Consider the following 27678-nt stretch of genomic DNA (forward strand, 5'->3'; position numbering starts at 1 on the left):
AAAATAAAGATCAGAATAACAGAGCATAAGAGTAAGATTAGAGAGCTGAGGCGTCAAGATGGCGGTCTCACTCCAAGAGTGCTCCGGACCCCCTCCGTCATCCACCTTGTATCGGTCCATTTACAGCTGTCATCGGATCCATGCATCTACCCGCTGAGGCTCCCTGCCCCACCAGCATTGCCCTCGTTCTTCTGCGGGCAGATTGGAGCTTCTACTGCCTCAGTTCAATCCCCTCCCTCCCGAGGCCTCAGACTCTCAAAATAGCGGCCTCCTCGTCTTACCGTCTTTGGACCTGATACCTATGCCCTGACGGCCCGGTGCTCAGCTTCTCCTGTTGCCGTGAGGTGGCGGCTGTGCCCGGCTGGGGTCCGCTTGTTCTCCCCCACTGCCTGTGACTTACCCTGCTGTCGCATATTGTGCCAGCAACCAATGGGGGGGCACGGCCCGGGACCTCTTCAGCAGCGTGCGCCCGGTAAGTGCGGGCCGCCGAACTCGGCTACCACGGTCGGGTGGAGGTGCAAGGGGTCGAGCCTCCTTCCAATCCTCCCAAGGCAGTCTCCCCAGTCCCGGGAAGGAAGGGTGAGGGCCGCCCCAGTCAGCTGAACACTAGGCTTCGACTCTACAGCGCTGCGGCTGCCAGCTCTGGGGGAGACAAAACCTTTGACCCCTGGAGTGGCCCATGGATCACTGAGGGGTCCCTGCACCTGGCGGGTCCCAGTCGCAGCCCTGCCGCAGTGCGGATGCCTGTTCCGGCCCGCCTGGGCCCTCCTGCCCTCCCTGATCCATAACTGATCTGTGACCTCGTCTTCCCATTTTGGGGCTGCTGGCTCCTGTGGCCTCCGCTGGTGGACCATGGGAGGGGCATTCCACCATCCCCAGCCCCTGTGCCCTGTGGGGCGCTGTGTGCAGCCAAGAGCCCTATACTGAGAGGCCTCAGGGGTGTCGCCTGCTCACCCCCGGAGCACTGGTGCGGAGACCCACCTCGATTACCCGGCTGGGCCTGCTGCTTGCTGCGTTTCGGCCTGGTGCGAGGGGGCACATCACACCCACTCCCGCATAGACCTGCTCCTGATGAAAGCAACGGACTGCCAATTGATGTCTGGGGCTGCTATATAGCCCAGGGGGATATCGGATCACTCCCCCGCCTTCCTCCGTATCAGAACCTCCCCTGTTGGGCCACGAGCGATTTGGCGGTTGAACGCCTGGTTCCTGCAGGACTTTGCACTGGTAGAATCACTCGGGCAGGAGCTGCAACTCTACTTCCCAACTAATATGGACTTGGTTCCCTCACCGGGGACACTATGGGAGGCCAGCAAGGCTGTTGTTTGGGGTGTGGCCAGAGGGCTGGTCCATGCGAAACGTGTGGAGCAGGCTGCCCAGCTTGTGCAGCTGGAGGCCCAAGCAGTGCGGTTGGAAAGAATCCAATTGACCGCTGGCAGCGTTGTCTCCTCTCGGCAGTTTGCAATGGTTCCGCAATTTCATTCACCCGATCTCGTCGGAGTCCGCTAAAATGCTCTGGCGCTCTTCGGTGGCATGTATTTATGGATGGGGCGATAAAAATGGCAAGCTGCTTCGCAACCTAGTGTCCCATCCCAAAGTTAACTGCATTATTCCCGAGATTCAGACGGACACCAGGATCCACCATGTAACGTCCACTGCCATTGCAAAAACTTTTGCTAGCTACTACACAACCCTATACGACGCTCGCCCTCCTTGTACTCCCCTGGCAGACTTGTTGGAGGAGACTGGTACTCAACTGCCATGCCTCCCCCAGGCAGTCACCGATACCCTGGACCACCCCTTTACCCCAGAGGAGATACAAGGGGCAATCTCAATGTTACACCCAGGCAAGACGCCCGAGCCTGATGGCTACCCCCATGAGTACTATGCTGCCTTTCGCGATGATTTGGTCCCCCATTTGGTGGAGCTATTTAAACATGTGGTGGAAGAGGGGTCCTTCCCGCCTGAAACCGATGTGGCCACTATCGTAGTCCTCCCAAAGAACGCTGCCACCTTCCCTAGATTGTGCGGACTACCACCCGATCTCATTGATTAATACAGAGGTAAAGGTTTTTGCCACGGCGATAGCCCAGCAGCTCCTTCCACTCTTCCACGACTTGGTCCATCTCGACCAGTGTGGGTTCATGCCTGCCAGGGGTACCCGTCTTTGCATTCGACGCCTCCACCTGGCTATGGCCCACCGTCATCACCTGACCCCGTATCTGGCGCTGCTTTTCATTGATTTTGAAAAAGCCTGCGATACTGTGGATTGGAGCTACCTTGAGGACGTGCTGGAACGGATGGGATTTGGCCTTTCCTTCCGTCGCCTTATCAGGGTCCTTTATAGTAACTCCAGGGCTCGTGTCCTCATTAAAGGCGAGCTATCCGTGACTTTTCCAATCCAAAGGGGAACCCTCCAGGGATGCCCGCTCTCGCCGCACTTATTCGCGTTGGCGATGGAGCCCTTGGCGGCGCTTATCCGCCAAGACCTCTCATCTGTGGTTGGGCCTGGGACCAAAATCAGAATGACAAGATAGCCCTACATGCAGACGATGTCCTGCTTTTTCTGGCGGACCCAGACCATTCTGGCCCCAGATGCCTGGTGGTCCTTTCTGCTTTTGAACGGGTCTCTGGTCTTCGACTTAACCAGGCAAAATCAATCCTAGTCCCTTTGCATCCCTCTCGGGCGTGTTTTGATTGGCAAGCGAACATCCCCCTCTGTAGACAACCATTCAAGTACCTAGGTGTGTGTGTCACCCTCCTGCCGGAGCTCGAATGGGCCCTGAATGTCGCACCCTTGGTCAGTAGGATGAAGGTGGACCTCAAGAAATGGCAAACCCTCCCCCTTAACCCTCTGGGCAGGAGTGCCCTCTTTAAAATGATGATCCTCCCCCGCTTCCTCTACATTTTTACAAAATATCACCAGTTATCTCCCAGGTAGCTGGTTCCGGGAATTAGACGGGATTCTCACCCGGTTTCTATGGGGAGGAGGGAGGCTGCGAATTTACCTGGCACATTGTCATTTTCCTGCTTTTGATGGGGGCATGGGGGTGACTAATCTCCACCTTTACTACCTTGCCACAAAACTCATCGTGATCAATGATTGGTTCATGGGCGGCTGGTCCGACCCAGCGTACTGGGTGGAGCTTAGGGCGATGGACTTCACGCAGATCCAGGAGTTTCTATATGGCAGCCCGGTGCCGAAGGCTTTACCCCCTGTCACTAGGACGGTGCTCATGGCCTGGCGTACAGCCCTTCATCATATGCGAAAGGACTGAAGGCTCACCAGGCAAACGCGGCTGTGGAGTGGTGCATGGCTGCAGGAGGTCTCGTCCTTACCTGATTAACGTCGCTGGGATCTTGTCGGGATCTCGCTACTCGGGAAATGTGTGGGTGGGAGACCAAATTTGATCTTTCGCTGACTTACAACAATGCCACGCCCTCCTTCCCTACTAATTGTATAAGTATCTACAACTCAGACACGCCGTCCACACCCACATTCCATCCCTCTCTTCCGGAATTCAGTCCCTTCAGTCCCTTAGAGGCCCAGGTGATGATGGGGGACCTGGGGAGGGGGGGTGTCCCGAATATATCGGTCACTGGTGAATAAAGGCCCGCGCCCTTAGACCAGCTCCGGGCCCGCTGGGAGGGGTGGTTGGGTCCTCTGGAGGAGGCAGACTAGAGGGATGCCCTTATGGCACCCAAAAGCTTGACAACATCCTCCAAGGTACGCCTGGTACAACTTTACTACCTCCATGCAGCATACATCACTCCGGCACACCTTTTTCGGGCCCGCATGCGATCCTCCCCGGCCTGTGCGTGCTGTCAGTATGCTCCAGCAGATTTCTATCATATGGTATGGCAAAGTCCAGCTCTGCCAACGTTCTGGAGAGGGGTGTAAATCAAACTTATGCAGGCCTGAGGGTTGGATGTTCCCCATGAAACAAAGCGCTTTCTGTTGGGGGTGTTCAAAGGCCTTGATGGCTCCAGGCAGGATAAGGGTTTCCTGGGGACAGCAGTGGCTGTGGCGTAGAGAGACATAGCTGTGCTCTGGTCTCAGGCTAAGGCGCCGACAGTGCGGAAATGGAAGAGAGGGGTGGATTGGTGTGGAGCACAGGAGGAGCCCCTCTTCGAGGCCCAGGGTTGCCCTGAACTCTTCAGTAAAGTGTGGGGTAAATGGTTCAATTTGTTACCTGTGTGAAGGTCCGACTAAAGCTTGTACATGTACAGTATTATGTGAGTGTCACAACCACTCCATTTGGGCCTCCAATGTTTTTTGTCTGCTGTCCGTGTTTGTATTTCATCTTATTAAGGTGTTTGGTCTCCTACCAATGAATTTGTCTGTTATCAAAAAACCAATAAAATTGATTATCAAAAAAAAAGAGTAAGATTAGAAACCACAGTACTACCTCCTCTTTAGCAAAACACTGGGATGAATTGAGACATGCTATCTCACAATTAAGGTTTCAAAAAAAAGAATCGGTACAAATACACCTGGGGCTAGACATCACTAAAAAACTTCTCCAAAGGGAGATATATTGGATCAAATGTCTCAACACAATGGTGCCCTCTGGGCTCAATGATTGGCTTGATATGAGTTGTTTTATATGAAACAGTTACAGTGACATATTTCAGTAATCATTTTGAACACTAATGTAACATTGTTCATCCCGTATATGTTATTAGGGCGACAGGTTCTTGCCGCCTGTCTAATTAATATTTGTATGTAAACAGTTCACCATCAGCAATGTTACATTTATTTGTGAACTTATCTACTTCTACTAGTTTTCCTGGTGCTGGTTCTCTGCCCTCCTTCACCTTTTCCTAAAAATTATGTTCACACAGTCACCCACTGGCTTGAGCATGGTTAATATTGCGTTGCTGGAATTTTTCATTACACCTGGTTCTCTCGTCTTTTAATAAGGTATGGTTTCATTGATTTTGGTCTTCATTTAGTACCCTAGTGACTAATGTCTGCTAGCTTGCCTACACCGTAATTGTAACAATTGTGTCCATTTATATCGTTGAAGTCGTGCTACGCAACAGTTGCTTCCCCACATCTTCATCGAACGTGCTTCAGATGTATGTCTTCCAGTACGCACTTTGGGCACTGTTTATGCCCCCATGGCTTTTGCATTTAATATACATAGGGGAGTCCCTAGTTGTAGGATAGATTCAGTATCTGTGTATTTTTTCCTTCTCATTACTATGTAGTTTTCTTTTGAAACTACAAATTGTCCATCTTTTGTTTCTATCACCGTCACGTGACACAGGTGTTTCCCGTGCCGTTCCAGATTTCAAACTCACTTGCGCCTGTCTTGGCGTTCTGAGTCTAGACGTTTGTTATGGATGTTGAATCGGGAATATTTTGCTTCGCACTGAAGTTTTTAGCTGGTAAGTTGCTAGTCTGCAGTTTGTTATTTGTCATTGGGCGCCGTAGATTGGCTTGCATACCAGTGTAGTCCATCATTTGTGTTTTATCGGTTTTTGGGTTGTTGAGATACTCTACCTCTACCTGCTATCTAGCAACTACGCGACAACTCAAAAATTACTTGAAGTGAGCTATAAAGCATGCTCAAGATTTTTTTGTTACATGGACCACTTTGTCGTCTTTTTTGCTTATTAGCAGTTTACCATTTGATCTTATCTTAGCGCACTTACTGCCTTTAGGAATTTCCAACCTTGTTCTGCAGTGGTTGAGCTCATTTCTTGTTCCTATTTGTTTTCAGGCTTTTTGGGCACTCAATTTGATTGTCTGTCTCTCAGCAACTACCCATTCATTGTATTTGACATCAAGGTGAGCCTTGTAGCAAGTTTGTACACATTTCATTCTGCTTTCTCTTGTCTTCTTAGCAGACTAATGTAGTTGTTTTTAAACAGCGCTGCTGTTTTATTATCACTTGATAATAGATGTGTTTCCATTGCAATGGTGAGTGCATGATGTCAGTCTTCACTTGGTGATACACAAGCTCCACGATGAATAGTTGTTTTCTCCACTATAAACTATAAAGTTTTGTATATAAAACTTTATTTCTTTATTTTCTTGCACTGCACAGAAACATATCTTTGGTGATCTTTCTGTCTATATCTTTTTGCATTGGTCCATTTTGGGTGTGTTCAGCACATTTATTATGCAATATTAGCCCTGCTCAGGCTACTATCAATAACCGCGTCAGCTGGTCTAGAGAGCAACTCCTACAAATTGGATTGGGCTCTTGTGATACAGATGTTCGCTGCCCCCCTGAAAACTTAGACGGCAATTATTTCCAATGTTCTCAGTGCAATTTCGTTCTCCCCCCTTGGTGCGAACGTACATCGCTTCCACCCCCAGCCCCGACGGCTCGTCCCTTAAAAGCAGCGTTGATCAACTGCAGATCTCTCCCTCGTCACGCTAACGAAATTTGGTCGAACGTGACCACCTACAATTGGGACATTCTATTCCTAACGGAATCTTGGACTAAGGATACCTCAAAACCTGATATTTACTTAGCCACCCCCCCCGGACTATCGCTTCCTGGGCATTAACCGAGAAGGAAAAACTGGGGGAGGACTGGCCATCATGTTTAAATCCCACCTCAATATTTCTATAAAAAAACTTACTAACATTGGGCTGATTGAAGCCTTGTATTTCTCAATTGCCAACTCTGCATCAGTTTACCTAACTGGCATTCTAGTATATAACGCTCCAAAAGCTTCCTCTTCCTCTTTAACGCAGTTGGTCCACATCATAACTGACCTGTCTCTCAAGCACCCGCACTTTATAGTATTAGGCGATTTTAATTTACATGCTGAGGATCCCACCTGCACCTTAGCCACTCGGTTCCTCGACTCTCTTCAAAACCTGAGCTTGACGCAATTAATTCAAGGTCCGACACATGAGGCGGGCCATACATTGGACCTAATTTTTTCTAATCTACCAGGGATTAGCACCTATCCCCCCCTGCCCCTTACCTGGACTGACCATTACCTTCTTTCGATCGATATCCCTCTTCCTCAGTCCCCTATTTCAGTGGTATTGGGTACAGACTTCAGGAGAAAATGGCATAAAATCACGTGCTCGGCCCTAGAGCCGGTATTCAGTTGCCCTCTGGAGCCTCACATAGACAATTTAGATGCTGGTGTTTTCAGGCTCAATTCTGCCCTACTATCTGTGATTGACGGTATTGCCCCATCCCTACCGGTTCATCTGCAAGATCTCGTCCCTCTGCTCCCTGGTTTTCAGTTGCCTTACGGGAAGAAAAAAGCCGCTGCAAAAAACTAGAACGCAGCTGGAGATTGACATACGATACAGAGGCGAAAATTATTTACAAAACGGCCTTGAAGCAATTCTCCAAGCTCAAAAAAACTGCCATGAAAGAGTTTTTCACCTCGCAAATTAAAGATGCAGACAATTCGGCAAAAACTTTGTTTAAAATTGTTAAAGATTTTGTCAAACCTCCCGCAATCACACCTAACAATGTTGCCAGCCAATCTCTTTGCGATGGACTATCTGACTTCTTCCAGGAAAAAATTGAGAAAATCTCATCTACCTTCCACCCAGTTGTGGCGTCTGAGTACCCTCGTCTCCCTACATCAATTAGCCACGACACCGCTCCTACCCTATTGGCATTCAAGGACCTCTCTCCTGATTTTGCACTTAAACTTCTTATACAATGCAAATCTGGCTCCCCTTTGGATCCGGTTCCCCCTAAGATCATGACTGACTTAGCTAACCTATTATTAGAGCCACTAACCTCCCTTTGGAATGCCTCTTTACAGTTAGGCCAATTCCCCTCTGCTTGGAAAGAAGCCTTGCTTGTGCCTATCCTGAAGAAATCAGATGCGTACCCCACTCAATTCTGCAATTATCGGCCTATTTCCCTCCTCCCTAAACCAGCGAAGGTTTTGGAGAAGGCCGTCTAACTTCAATTGGCAGAATATCTCCAGACTAATTCCCTACTCCATGACTCCCAGTCTGGTTTCCGTGCGGGTTTTAGCACGGAAACAGCATTACTAGAAGTTTCAGAGACTGTTCGAGAGTGTGTGGATAAGGGCGAGGAGGCCATGTTGGTTCTCCTCGACCTGTCCGCCGCTTTCGATACGGTGTCTCATCAAATACTTTTAGACCGACTGGAGCAGATTGGACTGGGTGGTTCTGCACTGTCTTGGATCACATCTTTTCTCCAGGGCCGATCACAGAGGGTTCTCCTCAGACCTTTTAAATCAGGGTCCAAACCTCTTGCCTGTGGAGTCCCTCAGGGCTCGGCACTGAGTCCTGTGTTCTTTAATGTCTACCTGGCCCCGTTGGCCAAGGTTGTGGAGGCATGCGGAGTCAGAGTGATTTCCTATGCTGATGATACACAGCTGATATTCTCCTTTAGAGATCACTCAGACTCCAGCTTCTCTAGTTTCCGCCACTGTTTGGGAGAAATCTGTTCTTGGATGGCCTCGAACCACCTTCGTCTCAACGCGGATAAGACGGAGGTCCTGTTCTTTAATCAAAAAATGACAATACCCCCCTCACTGTGGTGGCCTACGGTACTTAACCCCCCCCTATTCCGGTGCACACCGCCCGTAATTTGGGATTCCAGTTTGACGACACGCTCTCCTGCAGCCCTCAAATTAATAAAGTCACGGCTGCCTGCTTTGGAAAGCTAAAAATGATGAAAAAAATCTTTCCATTCCTGCCAATGGATGCGCGCAGAACAGTTACCCAGGCTTTAATAACGTCCCATTTGGATTATGCCAACAGTCTTTATGCGGGGGCCCCTTTGTATCAAATTGAACGCCTGCAAGCAGTTCAAAACGCGGCAGCAAGACTGATTGGCAATATCCCTTTCCGACATTCGATCTCCATGTTTCGCAAAAAGCTCCATTGGCTTCCTATAGCCTGTCGGATTAAGTTTAAAATACTCACTCTTGCTTTCCGTGCTCTCAACGGTACCGGTCCAGAATACCTGAGAAAGAGACTGACATTATCCCATTCAGTGAGAGACCTACGTTCCAACAGCCTACGTCTTATGGTTGTGCCACGCTTCCGCCGCACACGAATGGGTGGCAGAGCTTTCGCTGTCCTTGCTGCGAAACACTGGAACGGCCTCCCTTTGGACCTCAGATTTGCTTCATCTGAAGCACTGTTTCGCAGCCGCCTGAAAACATGGCTATTTTCCTCATCTTAGATAGGTTCCCCTTTATCTCTGCTGACAGTCTTTAGCGCCGGGACACCTTCGACGGAGGTAGCTGTGCGCTCTACAAGATCCATAAATAAATAAATAAATAAATATTCCTGTAAAGTTTCAGCTGTTGAGTGAATATATTCACTGTTGTACTATTGACATCGAGAATATTATAGTATAGTATGTATTATATTACTGTTCTTATTATGTTTTGTACATCATTAAGACTGATTAATGATATGTATTCTTGGGAACAGAAATTTATGTTAGTTGCACTTCGAATCTTGATTGTCATTTGTTGACATGCAAGTGTACTTATGAAAACTACACATAAATACATAGAATACACACATTTAGTTTTTGATCACTTATTGAGTAGACAGGGTTTTGGAATAAAACCAAGTGAACAGTGCATGGTACCAGTGGGCCTTCCTGCTGTTTTTATTGTTCTTTGCATCAGGCATCCGTTTTTGACAGCGGAAGCAGTACCATAGCACCAACGATAACATTTTGACAAATTCCACATCACTAAGTAAATTAAAAATTGAAGTGCACCTTTACCAATCTCTTTCAAGCGAAATTCAACATCAATTTCTAAAAATAGAGTGCATTTTTACTTTAATTTAGACACCAAAATGAACAGTATAGCATACATGTAGCCTGAGTTTAATTTTTTTAAGCAATATAAAATCAGTGCAGAATAAAGCAGTAAACATGTAACATTGCATCAATGGGAAAAACCACGAGTGACAATCGGTCACTTGCAGGTCAAGTTGCGTGGTACCTTTGCAATGTAAAGATGATGCAGGTCCCAGGATCAAGCCATCATAGTCAGTTCAATTTCACCTGGCCCGTGAAGCCTGGGTGCAGAGTTGTCCTGGCTGTCCCTGGTGCTGAACGGGGGCCATGGGAGAGCTGCTTTCACCACTGAAAGGGTGCGGTAGTGGAAAAAGATGCAAAAAACAAAAATGGTGTTGTCAGTTGAAAGTCAGATGGAGATCCCTCTATATGCAGCATCTAGTAAAGGGGGGGTTGATTGCTGGACTGGTGACCAACAAGCCTTGGTAGTGGTAAGTGGAGGAGAAAGTTACTTCAACGTCCGGTGGTCCTGAGAACACAGTAACTGCTTGTAGCTTCATGGAAGCCAGGACTTCAGTTCCCATAATGCAATAGACCATCTGGATATGGCAAATCATTGGAGGGCCTGATGGCAAGTGGTATTCCGATCCAGGGTGTTGTTTTACCTTCAGTTTGCAGATGACTAATTTCACTAGTCCAGGGGTGTCTCAGGGTGCTTCCATGAGGTTCCTTGTGTCTGGGGAAACTGAGAGATAGCCTAGGACATGTCTTGATCAAGCAGTTCCACAAGCATTGCCACTTTTGCTTTGTGCAAGTCCTGTTGTCGCAGACATGAGTCTCTTTTTCTGTCGTCTTTGTTGCAAGTTGTTCAGAAATTAGGTTTTGGTGTCAGGGGTGTCCCATAATTTCCAGATTTAGGGGTGTGGGAGCAAGTAGCCAAAGGGCTGCTAGTCCATACAGCTAGTCTGCCCCTGAGATAACCACATATAGGTCACCTTTTCTACCTATAACTCTCTATTCTGCCACTTCTAAAAACTGCAGAGCCCTTCCTCTAGTGTACAGACTAGCCTGCCCATCCTAGAGGTTTGGCCAGCCTTCTGGGGGTGTACACCTCCATGACTATATAATGTCTTTCCTGCCCAGATGAAAATGTGCCTGGGGAAAAGAGGGATGTTTTCTCCTCTGAGAGTCAACCCTGATGCATATCAGGGGCAGTGCATCCTTTGAAGCTCACCGCCCTGATGTGTCATTTCACTAGCCTGCCTTGGAGGGAGAAAGTGTGACCTCCTTCCTGCCCAGGCTTTGTTCCTTTCTCCTGGCAGTGATCACATTGCCTGGCAGGATGTCAGAATCCTGTTTTGTCAGTAGTAAGTGAAGGAAGCGCAGGCTTGACTGCCAGAGCAGAGTAAAGCTGGGGTAACCAAATGAGCAACCTCAAAGGTAGCCACGTGGGTGCATACCACATTGCCCTCAACACAAGAGTCATTTCAGGGGTGAGAAGGCACGTTGTGTGATACCAAACATAACAGGTTTAGGCAGTACTTTTATGGAGCTACCAACCTTGGGTTTGCCCATTTGCTAGCCCATGTTATTCTATAGACCATCTATCAGTTATAGTGTCCTATAGGGTCATATAAGCTTGCACCTCCAAGTCCACACCTTTGATAAAATGCACCCTGCCTCCTGGAAATTATTATGCCTTTTTGAGGGGTGATTTGCATACATCAAATATAATGCTTTGACTGTGCCACACATGGCTAGGATAAAGTTGAGTTCGAGCAGTTTGCACTGCTCATGCAGCCTGCAATTGCAGCTGTGCTGTCAGTAGTTTATTTAGGTCACTCAGGGTGGTGCAAATAGTTGTGAAAGCCCTTGGGACCTCTTTACCACCTATGCCTTGGGTACCACTGATACCAAATACCAGGGACTTATTAAGGGGGTAAAGTCCTTGTCAATTGGGATTGGCAATTTACTCATGACAACTTTAGGGAGAGCACACTGGCACTGAGGCCCAGGCAGCAGGCTCCAGTGCACTAATGTAATTATACCCATCAGCACTGGAGCAGAATGTGTGGGGGTGACCATACAAAAAGGGCACTTTTATACACCCTTGCATCATGGTGCAGCAGAGGCATCTAACCTGGGTCTGGGAGTCAAACCATTTTATGCATTCCCTGGAAATGCATCAAAATGGTATGCCTCCCATCTACTTTTTTTAAAAATGTATTTATTTATTTAATGCAATTTTATATAGCGTAAACATTACCCAAAGGAGTCAGAGCACTTTACAAAAGAATCAGTTGCGTTACAAAAGGACTTTGGATTACACAAGTTACATAAGAGATACAAACAGGAAAAATGTGCAAATGTACAAGTTGTAAAGTCACACAACGAAGAGATACACACAGAAAAAAAGTTGAAAATGTACAAGTTGTAAAGTCACTCAAGGAAGAGATAAGAACGGATAAACTCTAAACTCAGAGGAATGGTAGTAAGTACAAAGGTCTACAACATATACTAGTGGTTAGAGTTATACATAAATATATATACAAATTCTAAATTTACTCATGATTACATTTTACCAGCGATTAGGCTTGGACAATTAAATATTACATAATTACAGAGTGAATGGAGAAATAAAACATAAAAGGGGTAGAGAGAGGTGAGGGATATGAGTCAGAGGCTGAGATTCGCGAGAGGTGGACGTGAGGTTGAATACGTGAATACGTGTGCTGTCTGATGGAAGGACGAGGTGAAAGGGATGAGTGGGTGAGATGGCGGCTCCCTCACCGCCTTTCAAAGGTGCTGCAATTGTGCCTTCGTGTTAGTGCCCGTGAGGCCACGCCACAACAGTGTCCCCGCACCAGGTTGCCCCCACCCGCAAGAGGCGCTCGCTGGCATGACCCATGTGAAACGGAGGGGGGGGGAGGTTGCCATGATACCCTCTCCCTAGGGCAGCACAGGGCATGGGAAAACAACTACGCAAGGTCTTCGCAAGCCCCGTGCATCACTGCATTTCCTCCCGCTTCATGTAACAGCTGTCCCCCGCACAGGGATCGAACTCACGGCCCTAGTGTCACTATCATTCCGCTCACAAAGGAGACTACTGACCACACAAGTGGCACGCTAGGGTGCAGCCTGCACCCCCATACTCCCTCCCTGGGGACACGGCGACCAGCTCCATCTCGTGCAGTGCAACCTGCAAAACCTGGCTGACCATTCTTCTCTTCATTGGAGGGGGGCCCAAGAAATGTCTAAGGCCACTGACCGACCATATACACTGGGCATATGCTCCTCGTACATTGGTGCACCCATTCCCCATTCCCCCATGTATTATCTGGCTGAACACGTTCTAGGGTTTGCCCTGATGTAAGACACAATAAACACCCACTCACCACAGGCGTCTCCAGTCAGGTGACCCTGACAATTAAAGTGGCCGAGCACACGTGCTCTGGGCCAGTTATCCACCCTAAGTATCTGTGTTATGTAATCATTTAGAGAGTATGTGGGCCTAGTGGCCCACCATCTCTGCAGTTGCAATGAGAGGGATGTGCCCATGCCTGCATCAGCCCAACAGATAAGGAAAAGGGGTGAGAGCTGCCCATGTGAAGGGCACCCCCTAGAGCAGGCGAGAGAAGCACCTCATCACCTGCGGGGCATGTGAATAGCCCAAGGAGTGAACACGGTGACCGAGAGCCCACCCAGCACCAACGTGAAGACCCGCAGGCCGTGCAAAGTGCCCCGGGGTGAAGGTGAGGAGGTCGGGAGCCCACCCCGCACCTCATGTGCCTGCATTAAAGTCGCCCCCTGCAGAAGTCACCCGACAGCCAAGGGGGCGTGGAAGAGCCGTGGGGGAGAAGAGCAAGCCGATCGGAGCCCACCCAGATCGGCCGTGACAACCCACCAGGCAGGCTGTGAGCCCGGTGAGTGAAAGAGGCTGTGGTAGAGTGCGAAGCAATGGCGTGACCCGTGTGCCATCGACCTGCCCAGGCCCCACAAGAAAAGGGAAGCCAAAGTAAAAAAAATATATATAACTGAGCTCCTGCACCTGTCCTTTACATCGCTATGTGCCTTCGCCCCACACTCAAGAGCAAAATAGTACTTTCTACAAGGGTGGCCCACCATGCAACCATCTACACATTTTCTCCTCACTCCCAGACACACCTTTCAACCTCATTCTGATAGCAAAGAGCTGGCACCATGTTAATAGCACAGAATATACAATCGTTTAGCTATATTTACACCCGCATCTTACAGAAGAGAAGGCATTTGGCTCCACAAATGTGAAATCCACTTTACCCACATACCTCAGCTCGGTGAAGACATGAGAGAGGCATAAGAAGGAAAATGAAACAGAAGACATCCAACCACTACTCTGTAACATCGCCTTGGGCTTCTGGAGTCTAAAGGGAGGCAAAAAACCCTATGCATCACAACACCAGCCCTGGGGCTCTTTCTTCACTGCTCTGATGCGTGCGCAATGAGAAACAACTCTAGTATGTGTGCTAATGGCTCCCTATGAACGACATACACAAAATATTTTTTCATATGGAGAAGGGGAAAGGCAAGGATGGCCATATTGACTGTGTATGTTTGTACATTCTCGTAAGTATATTTTGATGCAGTAATCCAGTTCTATGTTGCCAAACCTGGACCACCCAAACTCCATCCCATCATTAAGATTCAATTGTGCTCTTTTAATGTTTTACAAGCAATTAAAACTACATAGGGCCTATTCATGAACTGCACTTTATTGTACATTTTTGGGCCAATTACGATGTTGGTTTCAGAATCGTTTCCGACCAAATCGGGTTCTACGAGCCTGACCAACTTATTATGACGCTTCCGAACATCCTTCAGTCGGACTCACATCGACTTCATAGTGGGCATGTGTGTCGGACAGCCAGGGGCCATCCGAATCGCGCACGCTTGGAATTTATCCACACCGCGGGGGAATTCCAGCCACGTCCAAGGGGTTAATAGAACAAGGGTAATGTTTAACACATCTTTTCTCTTAAAAGTAAAAGCTTCAGATTTACTTAAGAAACCTTAAAACACTTGCAACACACCTGAAAATAGGGAAAGTGGTTTTGAACAGCACCACTACCCATCTAGAACAAAACATTTTTTCAAACCAACCAATCACAGCTGTCCACATAGGAAAGAAAATGCACCAAACTTCTTTGGCTGCCTATACTATGTTGGTGAACATGTTTCTTGTTTTGCCTCTCATTTTGAGGAGTAATTATTTGAGGAGGAGGAGGAGGAGGAGGAGGAGGAGGAGGAGAGAGAGAGACAGAGAGAGAGAGAGAGCAAGAGGGATTATGGTGTTTAGATAATATATGAAAAAACAAATATTGTGATAGAAAAATACTATGTCAAGAATATTGGGATGTCAAAAATATCATCAACAGGAGAATCACATAGAAAACTAATGTTTTAAATATTGTTTTAATTTATTTTTTAAATATCAATTTAGAAAATTAAGGGCCAGATGTAGGCAAAACCAAAATTGTGAGTTCTTAATATCGATTTTTACTGAATCACTATTAAGAACTCTGATGTAGATAAAAAAGGGCCAGACGCAGGACAGTTCTCTAAGGAGTGCCGCAAGAAATGAAACCATGCTTCAGCTGACATTGGGAGATGGGTGGAGTAACCCATGTAACTAATTGATAAGGGATGACAATGAGCATGCAGTGTATCAATGCCATGCTGGGATTGTTGAGGCACTGAGAGGCCAATATGGTGCGGCGGTATTGCCTGATATAAGGTCAATAAAACACAGTTACACAATTGCAATTACTCGCTTTGTCTCATTACTTATTCAGAAATAAATGGATGTGATCTCTGCACGTCTGTGTCTCCCATCTTGTGCTGCTACAACACCTGCTGCGCGGTGCAGTGGCTGTGGAGATTCCTCATCCCCATCCTCTGATTCAGTGTGTTCCACGGGTGTTCCCTTCTTTGTGACCAGGTTATGAAGCATGGCACATGTTGCTATTATTTTGCAGCAGATCAAAGGGCGGTACTGCGGTGCACCTCAACATTTGTGGAGGCAGCGGAACCTGCTTTTTAGGAGTCCAAATGTATGTTCCACCACATTCCGTGTAGATTTATGGGCCATATTGAATCTCCTCTTACTTGGGGTAGATGGGTTGAGGTATGGAGTCAGGATAAATGCCTGCACCACATATGCGCTATCACCTAATTGGTAAAGGAAGAACCATTATTCACAGTCAACAACAGATACATCCAAGGTATACTTCAGGGTGTGTTACATTGATTTACCTAGCAGGTATCCTTCTCCAAATTCACCACCTGCCGGAAGTGTATAGATGCCACTGTTCCTGAAAATGAAGGAGTCATGCCTGCTCCCTGGAAATTTTGCTACAATATCGGTGATGATGTGAGATGCATCACAAATGACATGTACGTTGATTGAATGTGTTGATTTACGGTTCCGATATATGTACTCAGTAGCAGAGGGGGGGCAGATTGGAATATGTATTCCATTGATCGATCATATAACATGTGGGAACTGGGCCTTCTGGAAAAAAAACATATTTGTCTTATGCAGTTCCGTCTGTGTGCTGGGGAACCGGATATAGTGGTGCATTCTTTGCATCATGGCATCCTAGGAATGTGTTGAAAAAGCGTCACAGGCAACTTTGTGAGACACCAACAGCCACAGCTAGAACCCCCTGGTAACTACCTGATGCAAGTAGATGCAGGCAACAAAGGACCTGAACATGTGGTGGCATTGCGTGCGCCCTTGGTGTCTGGTGCTCCAGGATTGGGTGCAGGTCACGTGTCAGGTCTAGGATGGTGGTGGGATAAAGCCTGTGCCTCTCATGGATTTCTGCCTCTGTGAGTTGGAATAGTGTAATGCGCACTCTGTATAAGCGTTCCTGTTGTCTCCAGATCCTCAGTGCTGCTGCTTGCATCTGCATCCGCCTTGCAATGACATAGAGGGCCATTGTGTTATTGCTGATTCATTCTTGGGCTGTTTATATGCAGTGCACCTGGTTACCACCTGCTTTGAGTCAGTGTTAATTTGCGGCTCCAAAATAGCGTTTTTCCCAAAATCGCAATTTGCGATTAATTTATACAATGGTTTGCAATTTTGTATTGGGATTTCTTTTTTGCAAAATAGAGAGTCGGTGTGACATATTCGCAAAATAAAGAATTTCTAACTGTTTTTCTTTATTTTTAGCGATTCTCAATTTTGCGATTAGGTTTTTCTGTCTCTACATCTCACATGGGTCATTTGCGATTGCAAACGTTGAAATTCTGCAAATATCTGCTTTTTCGATCGCAATTTGTCAATCTACATCTGGCCTAGAGTTTTATTTAATATAATTTGCAAGTGTTAATTAGTATGGGGGAGGAGCTAGCCACTGCCGAAGATGGCCGCGCTGTAAGCGAGCTCCTTCGGTCGCTTTTCTATCCTTTAAATATCCTGTGCATATATTCTGCAGAATGCCATAAAAAACGCAAATACCTAAATCAGAAGGACACAACGCTCTGAGTGTTGACCTGGTTTCTGCTGCTGCAACTACTCTCAAAGAGGGAAAAATTGCTTGAAACTCCAACTGCGGACTGCCATGCAGGCGCATGCGCAAGCCCGCTGACCCGCCGAGACTGCTCCGAGGGGGAAGGAGATGCGGCTCCTGGCCTGTGGACGACAAGGCGGACTCCTCCGGAGCACCCGGGACAACTGCTGTGATCCCTACTCTTCCTAGAACTGCCCATCGCAATGCAAAGACTTGTGGCATCACCAGGGGAAAAAACAACAAGGTCCCGATACTGTGGCCCCTGTGGGTAGGAGCGCTCTGCCATGAAACTATGATACAGTGCATCAACGGGCAGAGGAATGCAGCTAAGGCACCCTGGAAACTCTACATCGCCCAGCATTGCGGAGATCAGTTACAAATGAGGAGCGGTGGAAAAAAACATAAAACATCGGAGTGCAGCGTTCGATATGCAGGAAAAGATATCTGCTTCTCTGTGGCCTAGGGAATGTGTGGATCCTTCGTTGGTGGGTGGCCTGCAGCCAGGAAGAGCACAGACTGCGAGCTGACTCCCTGCCTCACTGAAGTCAGTAAGTGGAGGGCGCAGACATCAACAACGCATTAGAAGGTGCTCAGCGTGTGTGGCTCAGCACACTCAATGGGATTCTTTGAACAGCACGAGAAGGCCCCAAACACAATCAGCGATTTTGGTGTGGCTGATATTCTCCCCTGCCCACTACGCTTTGCCAAATGACATGGCTGCAGCCTGTTCTTGTGCCGGCTCCATCGACTGTGTGATGGCAGGACACAGTGTGTCATTTTCTTGGAACTTAGTGAGTTGCAGGGTGCCGACTGGTGTCATTCTAACCGGCTGATGTGCCAGTGGAGGTGCTATATGACTCACATACTGCGACTGTTAGCGCCTGCTGCGTAGTGATATTTACGTACCTCCATTAGTAATAGGCTGCATGAGTTTTATACCTCCACACTTTGAAAACACAAAGAAGCTACAGAGACACCGAAGGCTCCAGATCTCATTCTGTGGAACTACAAGTGTTCCATATCATCTCTTCTTTTGTGTTGCCTCTCCGTACTGTATTTCCTTGGACTAACATACTGTGACTCTTAGCCCCTGCTTGGCAGTGAGCTATATGGACCTCCTCTAGTAAGCCCTGAGAATGACAAGCAAGTAATCTTCGGTTGTGGGGATGCACAAACTGGGATCCGGGCCCACACGTTCCGCTGCCCTTCTCACTGCGACAGCTGAGCGCCACTCATATCGTGGTGTAAACTGAGCAAAGGTGTTATACCGCTGTGACACTCAAAAATGGGGAAACCAGACAGGAATCAATCGAAACTTCACTTTGAAAGTAGGCAGTAGAACAAGGCATAGATGTTAAGCCCCCCTCCCAGGCATCTGTGGCAATAATAAACTCAGAGGCTCCAGTGGACTTTCAATCCATGTTCACACCGATCCAATCAACGCTATCTAATATCGATGGAAAGATTGATACTTTAACCTACCGAGTATATTGCATGTCTGAACGCCTTGATAGACACACGGAAAAGATAGACATGGCGGAGCAACGCATATCAGACACAGAAAATGCTCACCACCAACTTGAGACCAAACAAGAGAAAATCGACAAGACCTTAGCAATGCTCATAGCGAAGTCAGAAGATTTGGAAACAAGATCTCGTCAAAACAACCTACGCTTCATGAGGATAGCAGAATGGATGAAGGTGGACAACATTGAAAATCTCCTGGCTAGGCTCCTAGGGAAGGAAACGTTCTCAGATGTGTTCATTATTGAAAGAGCGCACAGATCCTTAGCACCGCCGCCTCCGCGCCCGCCCTCGATCATTGCGAAAATATTGAACTGCTTTGTAAGGCCCGAGAACTGGGGAGCCTGAAACATGAAGGAATGGAGATCTTCATTTACCCAGACTTCACACCACAAGTCCAAGAAGTGCAAAATATGTTTTTGGCGGTGAAAAGCTACGAGACCTCAACATTCCATATGCAAAGATTCACCTGGCCAGGCTGCAGGTATTGGATGGCGGCAAGAGCACAATCTACAATGAGCTCAAAGAAGTGCTCAAATTTCTACAAAAAAAAGGCACACAAGCACCACGCCAAAGATCCCCCAGAGGCGAGCAGGAAGAACGTGGGGGCACTTCTGACATCGAATGAAGGACTGCCCTCCCTTGCCTAACTGCAATGCCTGGACAGCACACACTGGCTCTCTGGGCGACGCTCACATTGGACTCAGATAAGTGGAGGACAAAGCTGGGTGGTTAAATGGCAGTCATGTAAACCAATGGGTAAAACATGCATGATAGCAGTTATATTAGCAAAACTGGGGAATACATTCTAAAATTCTAAATTCATGGTTCTTCAAATATGGCAGAATATGCCACCAATTCTAACTTTGCTCCCCTACAGGGGATCAAATAGGTGACCCCCCATGTCACTGGGGATCCCGGCTGGTGGCTCTCACTACCCTGTGTGCACCACACCACATTATTGGTTCCTCATAGGACTGTTTGAGGGGGGCGTGGAGGGGTTCTTAGTTGCAATACGGGATGGCTTTAGCAATTGGGATATGCTGAAGTGGGTGGGGAGGGGGGATGAGTTTGTTCTTTTTTGGGGTGTGCTACTGTGATTGTACTGATGTATCAGATGAGGTTTGCAATGATTGTACTACTAGATTCGTGAAGCAAGATATGGAACTCAGTAGAATTTGTGTTTAAATCTGAATATGGGTGAGACATATCACTGCGTAACGTGGAACGTTCGGGGCTCAACACCCCAAGAAAATTTAGGCAAGTGTTTGCCAATTTAGATCGCCATAACATTCAGGTCGCTCGAGGAGACGCATTTGACGATGATATCCGAGACTAAAATCATTCTTAAATGGGCTGGGTACAAATTGGCCTCATCGTATTCCTCCTATGCTAGCGGGGTGATCATCCTTTTTAAAAGAAGGCTTTCCTTCACACCCAAAGAAAACATACACGGACAAAGAAGAACAGTGTGCCATGCCATGGTACATGGCAAACCGGGGTATCCCTGGTCACGTTTATCAATGTTTATGGGGCCATAGTAGGTGAACCTGAAACCTTTACACAACTATACAGCATTATGCGCGAATGGCCGGAAGCAGCTATCGAGGGGGGGTGATCTCAACACATATTTACACCCTCAATTGGGAAAATCCAGCCTGCATGGCCTACGCACACCCAAAATTGCACACAGTATTAACGGTGCCCAGCTCGAATTTGGCCTAGTTGACATATGGAGATTGCGTAATGGTGCAGCGAGGGAGGGTACCCAAGCTACGCCTGCACATTGGACTTTTGGCTCCTTAGTATAGGGGGCAAATGATTGGGTCACGGATGTTACTGTGCTCCCGCATACCCTGTCGGATCACAATCCGGTGCTACTTGTTCTTAAGATACCAGCTAATATTCACAGCCCCTACACATGTCGATTTTGCTCAGAAGCCCTGCTTGATCCCGTACACCCTGACACTACATGAAAAGCCATAGAACAAAACATTGACCTGAATACAGGCACTGTAGAGAGTGCGTCTATTTTGTGGGAGGCTTTAAATGTAACCAGAGCTAAACGCCTATCCGTCTGACACAGCACGTTCATGGCTCGCTGATAACCACTGTGAATATCTAAACCAGCCGGTAGACCAAACAGATAAAGGCAGCAATACGTGAACTACCCAACCAGAAATCTCCAGTCCCAGACAGGCTTCCAGCCGAATTTTAAAAAGAATATATTGACTTACTTCGGACCTGCCAGAGGCGGCTCGCCTTGCAGAAGCTCTCTCTATGGCCCAGCTAAGACAATGGGTGGCTGCTCCAACCCATCTAGGAGGGCATATTTTGGATCTGGTATGCTCAAATTTTGACATCATTATGGCCCATCCTGAGCCAGTAATCTGGTCGGACCATAAGCTTATCAGATTCTCTTGGCCTCTACTGACTTCTGCTGTGATCCATCCCCAAACCGCCCATACACAGAAGATTAACCTAAATACCCTTTCTGATGGCCTTGCTGCTTCTCGCCCTTTGCTTCCTCCTGATATTGAGGCTGCAGCCAGACGCATTTAATTCATGGGTGGAATGCGCAACTGCTGCATCAATCAATAGCAGCCGGGTCTGCAGACTCCGTTCTACCCTCTCCAAACCCTGGTTTTCTCATGCCCTCCGCGACCTCAAATCAGTCTGTAAAAAGCTAGAGAGGTTGTGGAGACAAGCCTATCTTCCCGAGGCAAAAAAGGATCTGCGGGTTGCGCAAAAAAAGTATTATGCAGCCATCAGATCTGCCAAACGTAGCTACTATGCAGGACGTATTAATAAAGCGAACAACAATAGTAAGGAAATCTTTACGATTGTAAAACGTTTTGTATCTCCCTGTGCGTCACAACCTTTGTTACCTGCATCGAAGGAATGGTGTGAAGAACTATCTGAGTTTTTTATTGAAAAAATTGTTAAAATCCAGGAGGATCTGCAAAATGTTTGTAATGGCCCCACATCGTCTCTAACTACTCTGCTTCCTTCAATGCCTCCACGCACTGAGCAACTGGCTAAATTCACCCCCCAACTAAATTCTGACATCATTTCTATTGTTGCTGCTTTAAAATCAGGATCTCCTTCTGACCCTTGCCCGGCTAGAGTATTTGCGGGTTTAGCGGAAACAGTGGGAAATGAGGTCACCCAGCTCATCAACCTTTCGCTTCTTACGGCTACTGTCCCCGCTTGCTGGAAGCAAGCAAAATTGCTCCCATTGCAAAAAAAAATGGACTAGATCCGGCCACGCCGTCTAATTTCCGGCCTATATCTCTGCTCCCAGCTCTTGCAAAAATCTGCGAAAAGACTGTCTTCAAGCAGCTGGATAAATTTGTTGAATCAACAGAGGCCCTACATCCAGCTCAGTCTGGTTTCCGGGCCGCCTATAGTACCGAGACGGCCTTAGTCGAAATCTCGGAGGCTATTCGGGAGTGTCTTGACGAAGGTGGCAGAGCGGCTCTGATCTTACTAGACCTCTCTGCTGCCTTCGATACGGTGCCTCACTCCCTTTTACTCGCCAGACTAGCCGATATTGGTGTTATTGGCCCTGCATTTGACTGGCTGACTTCATTTTTAAATAACCGCACACAACAAATTTGGCTGCCTCCATTTGCCTCCACCCCTAAACTACTTTCTACAGGTGTTCCCCAGGGGTCCATTTTAAGCCCTTTACTTTTTAATATTTACCTTACCCCTTTGATTTACCTTGCTGAACAGTTGGGGGCTAAAATTATGGCGTACGCCGACGACACACAGCTTTTGTTTACCTGGTCTAAAGATAATTTAGATACGTCGGCGGCCCAACTTTGTTTGTCCTCTGTTTTTCAATGGTTAGCACATGCCCAGCTAAAATGCAATGAAAGTAAATCCGAGATCCTGCTGTACGGCTCTTTTCCTGAGGATTTTAGTGAGCGTCTTTGGCCTGCTGACCTACCCCCACCAAAAGCCACATCTGGCCCAGTGAAAAACTTAGGAGTTTGGTTCGGTAAGAACCTTAAGTTTGAGGACCACATAAAGAAACTCACGGGGGTCTGTTTTGCTACCCTAAAAACTTTACGTAGGTTCTTTCCTTTCCTACCGAAAGAAGCTAAAGAGACTGTCATTCGTGCCTTAGTTCTCTCTAGGCTGGATTACTCGAATGGACTGTTCTGTGGATTGCCGGCATACCTGATTCACCGCCTTCAGGTCATTCAGAACGCCGCTGCCAGACTCCTGTTTAATGTTCCTAGGCGTTCCAGTGCTCGTCCCCTGCTATGTGCTCTCCACTGGCTTCCTGTTGACCACAGGATTTTGTTTAAAATTCTAGTGCTGGCCTACCGAGCTATTTATCAAACAGGCCCTGTCTACTTGAGGAAAAGGTTCTGTTTGTATGTCCCTAATCGCCCTCTGCGATCGGCCAACCTGTGCCAAATGTCCGTTCCCAAATTTAAATATTGCAGACTTGGCGGCCAATCAATCTCAGTAAGAGCAGCAAAATCCTGGAACGCTCTTCCCCTCCACTTAAAAACTGCATCGACTCTCAGTGCTTTTAAGAAAGGACTAAAAACTCACCTTTTTAATATTATAGTCTAAATTTTTCTCTTTTCTATTTCTGTTTCTAGATATTTGTCCTCTCCCATACTGCTCTGCCTTCAACGCGCCAGGATACTATTTTTTTAGTAATAGAGCGCGCTATAAAAGCCTTTAATGATTAATAATAATAATAATAATAATACTTGTGCCTAACCTGCTAAAGATGTATGCTGAACCGCATGAGTCTGGCATATTACCACCATCCCTTCTCCTAGCATTAATTATTACATTATTAAAAAAAAGACACAGCCACGGATCTGTGCAAATCATTACGACCCCTATCGCTCATCCATCTGGCGCCAAGATTCTGGCAAAAATATTGGCCACCAGACTGCAGTCCCTAATGCCTAGCATGGACCTGTTGGACCACTCTGGTTTTATACCTGAGAGCTCTACATCTCACAATCTTAGAACAATATTTGCTGTGTTTCATGTCCTGGATCCTGAGTTGCAAGCCGCCACGATCATGTTAGACGTGGCAAAGCCATTTGAATCCATATAGTGGAGCTACATGTTTCATATATTGCAACGCATGAGATTTCTGCCACTGTTCCTCGGCTGGGTGCGACTATTATATAACAATCCGTCTGCATTGGTACGTGTTGGGTGCCTGACTTCACAACCTGTTCAGATTCAGAGAGGCACCCGTCAGGGGTGCCCACTCTCACCATTATTGTTCGCACTGGTACTTGAGCCACTGGCCTGTATCTTTCGGCAGCGCCACAGAGAGACGGCCCTTAATTTTCTACACTGTCCGGTTGACATCTCATTGTATTCCGCCGACATGGTGCTATTTATTAGAGAACCAACACCATACCTGGCAATGGTATTGAGGGAATATATTAGATTTGGGTTATTCTCGGGCCTATCAATTAACTGGGTGAAGTCAATAATGATACAGCTAACACCCAAAACGACTCCCCTGCACATGGAAAATCCCTTGGTGTGGACAACAGATCCGGTAAAGTACCTGGGTGCATTGTGACCCTGACATTGTAATAAGAGAACACTATGGCAGAGCACACGCCTCCCTAAAACAACAGGGAGATAGGTGGAATATGCTACACCTCTCCAGGGCGGATCAAATTGCGATCAATAAAATGTCATACTTCCACGCTTTTTATGCCTATTCTGCAACATCGCAATCAAGCTACCTCAACACTACTTTAGCTAGGTACGATCATCCCTTCTTTACTTGATATGGGGAGGCTGGCAGGCTGGGGTGAGCTGGGCCACACTAACGCTAGACTATAGCAGGGGTGGATTCCGCGCTCCGGACCCATATATATGTCTACTATTGGTTCAAAACACACGCATATATCCCACATGTTGCAGTAGAACACGGTGACACTCATCATGTCCCCTTGGCTGGAATTCTCAGACACTCTGGCAGAGGCATGCCCAACACTGAAATTAATACATTGGAAACAAAAATTGCCACATGGCAGGCTATAGGTGGTATCACCAACAAGCTCCCCCGTGTATGCGCCGGCACTTCCCATCGCGCATCACTTGGCACTATCCGTGACACATGAAGAGGGTCCACTCAAGGCACTGAGGTAGGTGGGCATAGTAGCCATGCAAGACATATACCCTGAGGGGCACTCGCTCACCACAGAAGACATAAACTACATTACTAACCCTTCACTACTGTTTAACTTCACGAACCACAGATTGTGGCAGCCTGTTCAAACCCACTACCACATGTACCCGGCCGAGCCCCCAACACTGAGCACACCACAAGTGCTACTGGTGACACCGTCAAGGCGTAAGCTAGTAACAAAACTGTATAGAGAGGTGCAGGATGATAGAGTTCCTAAACCGGATAAAAGCCTGGCCAGCTGGAATGACAGTCAAACCTCACCACTACTAGACACGGAATGGGAACACATTTGTAAACTGACCAGCACCCTCACGCCTAATGGTAACTTGCGCATCATACACTTACCATACCCCCATCAAACTATATAGGTGTGGTCTCGGGGAAACAAGCAATTGCAAATGATGTAACCAGCCGAATGCTGATATCCTCCATCTGGCAAGGGAATGCAGATGGGTGCAACTGTTTTAGATTGGGGTGCTGGAGCATATACAGGAAATGACTGGAATTCTTTTGCAATGTATACCATCAATTTGTTTGCTATGCTATGTCCCTCACTTAAAAGGTATAATGGGTAAATTTGTGCGCATTGCACTATTAATGGCCAAAAGTAGAGTCACTATCAACTGGGAAAGCACTATGGCCCCAAAGACTGTGAGCCGGATCAAAGATTTGGTGTATTGTAGGGAAAACCTAACATTGTAAGCAAAAGAATTGCCTTCAGTATCAAGACCTAGAGACATTTGGAAGCCTTTCCGCCAAAACCTGCAACAACAGGCTACCACTAGCTCACAAGTCTAATGGTGATGATGTTACTGTTAATAGGATTTCATACTACCGCAAATGTATTTGTTGAAACTGATGTGAGGCTTATTAGAAAGCTGATTGTGCAGCGGTCAATCACAGAGTGAGTATATGTTTTGTTATTGTTGTACTGCCTTGCAAGGCAGAGGTGTTGCGCTTATTTTTTCAAAATGCCAATAAACAGATTCTATAGGTTTATTATTTTTTATTTGTTGTGTTTTTATTAAGATAATGTATTAATTATGAAATTGTTATTTTTTTATTTTTAGTTATTTTAAAGTGTAACAATTAACAACAGGATATTGTGTTTAAGGGGATAATGGTATGGAGTTTTTTTTAAATTAATTTTGTTGGATTCAGATTTTTAATAAATAATAATTTAACAAAAAATAAAATATATATTTATTGTATTATATGCAAAACATATTAAAAACATATTAATAACAAATTGAAAATGAAAAATGTATGCATTTTCATAAAGTTAAATAATTATACATTTGTTATATAAAAGTTTTCAAATGTATATATTTGTGAAAAATACATTTTCAAAATACAATTATTTTGAAAATGTGTTTGTTTTAAACTTATAATTGTATGTATAAAACTTGTTTACATTTTATGAGATATTTGGTATTCTATGTTGTTTCTTCTATGAACATTCAGTCAGTCTATAGTCTTTATTCAGCTGAATACCAGCCATAAAAGAGAGCATCATAAAAAATAAAACATTTCATCAGACAAATTCATAGTAGAGTAAAATACCAGCAAATAATCATAAATCCATGATAATGATGATTGTGAATAATGCAAATTACATGTGAGACAATGTCATACTATACTATCTTTCCAAGCAAAAAATCATGAATGGACATGCTGATCTGATCAATAGAATCCAAATACAAAATTATAATTTTCCAATAATGTTCAGTTGCCGAACAGCAGGAGAGCTATACTTCTATATCTTTAAACACATGAATTCATTATTTAACAGTTGAAGATTGTTTAACGCAGCACAACACTTGCGAATGTTTAAAAATCATAAAAGAAGTCTCAAAAAGCACGTCTTGGTTCTAAATAAAGATTACAAATAAAACATAAAATGCAAGGTATACTGGACTGACTTTGAATCGCTTGGGCACAATTCCATGTTGGCATCACAATGTGCGTCAAGTGGGTATGACACCAGTAAATAGGAAGTACCCATCCTAAATCTTATCAAATAAAACATTTTGGCGCGACTAAAGTAAATGGAGAGGTAAGGCACAATACCTTGTTTACAAATCAGTAATGAGTGGTCGACAACCCTTTTTTTACCCCTCTCCAGGTTATCCCTAGCTGAGTACAGGTGGGTTAAAATTTCTTTTTTCAACCTGGCCCTTGGTAATTTGGCTATATTACTAGGGCTTTCGAGGCATTCTGGGAGTCCCAGTTTCTCAAGAAAATCACTAATATAAGACATCTAAGGGATTTTCCTGACATTATCCAATTTTAAACATTCTAGAATCAGGGCATGGATCAGGGCTGCTTCCTATTTCACCCAAATACTATGCCATAACGTTAAAGTGGCCGATTGTATACAAAATAACAATGGGATCACTCCCAATCTACTGTGGGAGATGGTGGAAGTTGTACTTTTATGATCTTTAATTTTGTATAATGATTTTACTTTTTATTGTATGGTTTACATATGTAAAATGTTTTAGATTGCAATGGAAATAGTATTTTCCACCTCTTTAGTGTCCAACATCTTCTCCAATATGGTTAGAATGGAGTGGGAATAGTAAATGTCACTCCTTTAGTGTCCTACACCTGCCACAAATTAGTTTAGATTGAAGTGTAAATATTAAATGGCACCCCTTTAGTGTCC

Source organism: Lissotriton vulgaris, chromosome 1_1 (assembly GCF_964263255.1).
Source record: "Lissotriton vulgaris chromosome 1_1, aLisVul1.2, whole genome shotgun sequence".
Lineage (NCBI taxonomy): Eukaryota > Metazoa > Chordata > Amphibia > Caudata > Salamandridae > Lissotriton > Lissotriton vulgaris.